The sequence below is a fragment of the Aotus nancymaae genome, unplaced genomic scaffold, assembly GCF_030222135.1.
Source record: "Aotus nancymaae isolate 86718 unplaced genomic scaffold, 86718_ANA_hifiasm-v0.15.2.pri h1tg000011l, whole genome shotgun sequence".
In the NCBI taxonomy this organism is placed as follows: Eukaryota; Metazoa; Chordata; class Mammalia; order Primates; family Aotidae; genus Aotus; species Aotus nancymaae.
The window spans coordinates 1,524,064-1,530,237 of NW_026988422.1; positions in this window are offsets into that span (position 1 = coordinate 1,524,064).

A 6,174-nucleotide genomic window follows, 5' to 3' on the forward strand; every position below is an offset into this window, starting at 1 on the left:
TGTTTCTCATCTTGTTCATATCATTCAGCTGACACTGAACTTCACAAGTATTTTTAAATTCCTACTTTTATGACTTATGTGTTGAAATAGAGACCTAAAATGTGCATAGAACAATTTATTCCTCTTTGACATAAGAGCTCCTAGGATAAGCAGTATAGGACTCTCATGGTAGTTCCAATCAGGGTCCCAGGCTCCTTCCATCTTATTGCTCTTCTACCTCAAGGGTGTTACCCTCATCTCCATGATCCAGGATACTAACTATCAGTCACACTCTATCCCCAGAGAGGATGAACAAAGCAGGAAGGACAGGACATGCTTTTTGTCTTAAGGGACTCAACCTAGCAGCTGCTTGGATCACTCTCTCCCACATTCTGTGGCTCCAAAGTCACATGACCACAAGAAGCTGTAAGGAAGTGTGGAAAATTGAAGTCTATATAACCATATGCCCAGCTAAAAATCAGGGGTTCTAGCAGTATGGCAGAAGGGAGAATCAATATTAGGGAATAGTTAGCTGCTGCATGTGCCACTTCTACCACAAAAGAAAAATTCCCATGGACTTCTCTTTTCCCACAAAAGACCCATCTTCAAATACTCCATTCTATTTCACTCTGCCACACCAAAGCCAAATATTTTGAGGGGAGATAGTGGTAAGTGGAGGTAAAGGGAAGAAGCAGACCTGTTTGAAGAGCCTAAGGGTCTTTGTAAGCACCAGTGAGAAGAAAAGAATTATTCTGTAACGACTTACCAATCCCAGAATGATCATAACTTACCCTGTCTAGAACATTATAAAGGGATTATTCAAATCATTCAATAAGCAAGGATGTACCACCAGTCTATGGCTGGTTAACTTACTTGTTTAAACCATCAGGCTGGAAACTCAAGACTACAACTTCCATTCCCATACGGCCCAGTTAGTTTGATTTTATTTCAGAGCCAAATACACTTCCCTCACAGTCATCTTATTGGCATACAGTGTTGTCACAAAAGTGAATGGAAGAACAGATAGAGGAAATGGAGGCAGGGAAGAATAAATGGTTAGAATTCGGAATGCTGAACAGCAAGGCAAATCTATCATTGCTATTGCTAAATAAAGGAAATCAAAATACACATCTTACTTACAGTGGGTGTATAGTAACCCTTGATATTAAAACAGAACCCAAATAAAGTAGCCCCAACATGGTGCCTGATACTACTAAGCAATGTGAGGCATACAAAAGCAACAGAAAACATAACCCTTCTTCTTAAAAAATTATCTTCTGTTTAGAGGGTATCGAGATGTTAAACAGAAAATTGACTTCCAAGAGCAGAGCCTGCACAGAGCAGAGTGGTGTGACGCTGACCGGATTCATATGTGCTAGAGAAATTCAGAAAAAGACAGCTCCATGCTGTCCTCTTCCTATGAATACCTTCTCTGACTTGTCTGTGGGGTAAAATCCTCACCCTTCAGCGTCATTTTCTCCCCTACATCACCAACGTGCCTCATACATTCCTGTCCTTTCACTATTTCTGCTTTGTAACTGAACCACTTGTCGGTCTTCCCTGTTAGAGTATAAGCTTATTGAGAGCAGGCTAGTTCTTTCATTTTTTCATCCACAGCCAGTCATAGAGTACTGGTCTGATACCAGAGTTGAGGAAAGAATGAATCGCTGAAGAATGCTGTGGGGTGAGGGGTGGGGGCAGGGAGTCCCAAACTGGATGTGAGTTTAGACCGAATGGCAGGAAACTCTCTTCTAGCTCAGGCATTCAAGATTATATAGAAGCTAACTGTGGGATAAAAATCTCAGATTGTTGTTTGGAGAGGTGATCTGTAAAGAAATGTAGAATTTGGATGGATGGACCATGAAAGTATCCAAAGAGAAAGAGCTTTCTCCTTCTCTAATGGAGAGGAGAAAACCAGGTGTATATGTGTATGTGTCTTGGATGGCGAGAGGGAAGGAAGCTGAGCTCAGGGAAATGGTCTGACTAGATCAGAGCACCTACCGAAGGACTAGCAAAGGAAATTAATAACTAAAGGAGGGTTAAGCGACAGTGCTTTACATACAGGGAAGAGACATTTCTATTTTACCTTAATATGCAAAAAGATACTATAGATACTTGTGGGAAAATGGTATAAAAATAGGTAATTTGGAAAAATTATTTTGATGATTCTATGAAGCTGACACTGAAGAAGGCAGGTTACGAGTAGTAAAACCAATTACAAGAGCAGACCATCTTTTATGCAGAAATGAAATGCTGAGTGATGGTGAAGGACCCTAAATAGACCTTGCACGTGAGGAGGTAGAAGCAGATACATTCAAGTGTCAGAGTTTGAGGGCTGCATGACAATGAAGCTGACTCAGGGCCTCGGAACTGGGATGATGAAGAATGGAAAAACTGAAGAGCTAGCTGAAAGACTGAATCGAACTTGGCGTCAATACTAGATGGCCTTATAAGAGAGAAAGAAGCTTGGCCCCAAAGGAAGGAAACTTGGTCCCAAATGGCAGTTTCCTCCCATTGACAAACTTGGAAAATGGGGATGGTGCCATCAACAGAAATGGGCAGGCCATTAGTAGAACCCATGCCAGGCAGGACACAGGGGAAGACACCCAGTTTGCTTATAGACTTGTTGAATTTGACCTGATGGTGGGTTTTTTATTTTGCTAGGGCTACCATAATGAAGTGCCAGGGACGGGGTACACTTAAATAACATAATTTATCACAGTCCTTGAGGCTAGAAGTTCAAGATCAGTGTCAGCAGGGTTGGTTTCTTCTAAGGCCTCTCTCTTTGGCTCACAGATGGCCATCATTTCTCTATGCCTTCACATGGTCTTCCCTGTATCCGTGTCTTAATCTACGCTTTTTGTAAAGATATCAGTCATATTGAATTAGGGCTTAACTTTGTGATCTCATCTTAAATTAATGACTTAAAGCCCCTATTTCCATATATGTCACATTCTGAGGTCCTAAGGTCCTGCAGATTAGGACTTCAACATACACATCTTGAGGGACACAATTCAGTATGTAACAGTGGAAGATGCTTGTGCTCCAAAGATGTGCTTTTGGTAGAAAGATCAAGGGTATAATTGTGAGCCTGAAGAGAGGCCTCATGACCTCTTGTAGTAGAGGGAGAAAAAAGACTGACCTATAATTAGTAACACCATTTGCAGACCAAAATAATTAAATTTCTTTACAATTTCCTCCTTTATTTACTGCAGGAAGTTAGTTTATCCTTCATTTCATCAAAGATACGACAAAGGTAAACATCATCCAAATACACATGGAATTACGAAGAATTCCAAACATACAGAACCAACATAGAGTTGAAACCAATCAATCATGTCTTATTATATTTTGAGAGTTTCTCTCTTTAATGGTTCTTGCGACCATTAAAATGCAAATGTTCATGCTCATCCCATATTCTGAATAACAAAAATATCTCTTAAGTAGCCTTAGGATTATCTTTTAACAGAGAGTTGCACACAATTTTGAATATTTTCTTCCATTTTACAGAACCAATACCTGTGTCCAGACAAATTTTATTCTCAAACAACTTATTCTTTATGAGTCAAAATCATCTAATAATGAGTCTTATTATTAGAAAAAAAATTTTTTTTGCTAATTCCTGAGGATACATGTAATGGAATTTAAATCAAAGTGGGGCACATCATCTCACTTTAATAAGTTATTCAGAAGCTTCTTGTGTGTGTTACTGAAACACTGGACCATCTAATCAAATTTTCCTGAGACATATCCAGAACCTTTCCAGAGACTTTTTTGTTTGCTATCTTATTTTAAGTAAAAATAGATTTGTATTAGAATCAAAGACACTTCTAAATTAAAATTTATAAATCTTGTGGACATCCACATTTCACATGCCTTATTAAAACCATCATGGCCTAAAAATTAATATTTAATGAGCACAGCCAAGTCAGTTCTCATCTGACAAGTGAGTGGCTGGCAGCAATTTTCACATCTGCTCTCCATTCATGGAATGAGAGACACAGGGGAAAAGCTGATGGAACACTGACAACTCTCCACTTGCCTACTACTAAGAATAGTCATCTTTCCTCAGCAAAGACGATGCTGTCCTTGCTATTTATTCTGACAAACAAGAGGGAATATTAAAAAAAATGTTAGGAGAGGGTTCTGGGGTCAAACCAAGAGAGAACAAATCCCAGCGCCTCTGTTTACCAGCTGTGATACCTTGAGCCAATTACTTAACCTCTCTAAACTTCAGTTTTTGCACCTACAAAATGGTGAATAACAGAAGTATCTTCTACAGTAGTTAGAAAGGGAGGTGAAGTAGTAGGATGTGGTATGGAGGGTGTATTAGTCCATTCTCTCACTGCTACAAAGAAATACCTGTGAATGAGTAATTTATTATTTATGTATTTATTTATGAGACAGGGTTTTGCTCTGTTGCCCTGGCTGAAGTGCAGTAGTGCAATTATAACTCCCTGCAGCCTCAAACTCCTGGGCTCAAGCGATCCTCCTGCCTCAGCCTCCCAAGTAGCTGGGACTACAGGCATGCATCACCATGCCTGGCTAGAGACTGGGTAATTTATAAAGAAAAGTTTAATTGGTTCACAGTTCTACAGGCTGTACAGGAAGCATGGCAGCATCTGCTTCTGGGGAGGTCTCAGGAAGCCTTTACTCATGGTGGAAGGCAAAGTCAGAGCAGGCATCTTTTCATAGCTGAAGCAGGAGGAAGAGAGAAAGGGGAGAGGTGCTACACACTTTTAAACAACCAGATCTCATGAGAACTCATTCACTCACTATCATGAGAACCGCTGTATGGGGACAGTGCTGAATCATTCACAGAAAACCACCTCTACGGAGCGTGGTGGCTCATGCCTGTAATCCCAGCACTTTAGGAGGCCAAGGTGGGCAGGTCACGAGGTCAGAAGATCAAGACCATCCTGGCTAGCACGGTGAAACCCTGTCTCTATTAAAAATACAAAAAATTATCCAGGCATGGTGGCACATGCCCATAGTCCCAGCTATTCGGGAGGCTGAAGCAGGAGACTTGCTTGAACCAGGGAGGCAGAGGTTGCAGTGAGCCAATATCACGCCACTGCACTCCAGCCTGGGCAACAGAGCAAGACTCTGTCTCAAAAAAAAAAAAAAAAACAAAAACCCTCTGTGATTGAATCACCTCCCACCTCATTTTGACATAAGATTTGGATGGGGACACAGATCCAAATCCTATCATTCTGCCCTTGGTCCCCCCCAAAATCGCATGTCCTTTTCACATTGCAAAATCCAATCATGGCTTCCCTACAGTCCCCCTCAAAGTCTTAACTCATTCCAGCATTAACTCAAAAATCTAAAGTCCAAAGTCTCATCTGAAACAAAGCTAGCCCTTTCCACCTATGAGCATATAAAATAAAAAACAAGTTGGATACTTCCAAGATACCATAGAGGTACAGGTATTGTGTAAATGCTCCCATTCCAAAGGGGAGAAATTGGCCAAAACAAATGGGCTACAGGCCCCATGCAAGTCCAAACTCAGTAGGGCAGTCATGAAATCTTAAAGCTCCAGAACAATCTCCTTTGACTCCATGTCTGACATCCAGGTTACACTGATGCAAGGGGTGGGCTGCCAAGGTCTTGGGCAGTTCAACCCCTATAGCTCTGCAGGGTTCAGCTCCAAGAGCTACTCTCAAGGGCTGATGTTGAGTGCTTGTGGCTTTTCCAGGCAACAGGTGCAAGCTGTTAGTATATCTACCATTCCAGAGTTTGGAGGACAGTGGGCCTCTTCTCACAGCTCCACTAGGCAATGCTCCAGTGGAGACTGTGTGTGGGGGCGACAGTACCACATTTTCCCTCTGCACTGCCCTAGTAGAGGTTCTCCATGAGGGCTCTGCCCCTCCAGCAGGCTTCTGCTGGACATCCAGGCTTTTCCATACATCCTCTGAAAACTAAGTGGAGGCTCCCAAGCCTCAACTCTTGCATTCTGCATATCCACAGGCTTAACAACTCATGGAAACCACCAAGGCTTATGGTTTGTACCTTCTGAAGCAGTGGTCCAAGCTGTACCTCGGCCCCTTTGAGCCATGGCTAGAGCTGGAATGGCTAGAATGCAGGGAGCAGTGTCCCAAGCCTGCATGGGGTAGTGGGGCTCTGAGTTTGGTCCACAAAACCATTCTCTCCTCCTAGGCCCCCAGGCCTGTGATGGGAGGGGCTGCCACAAAG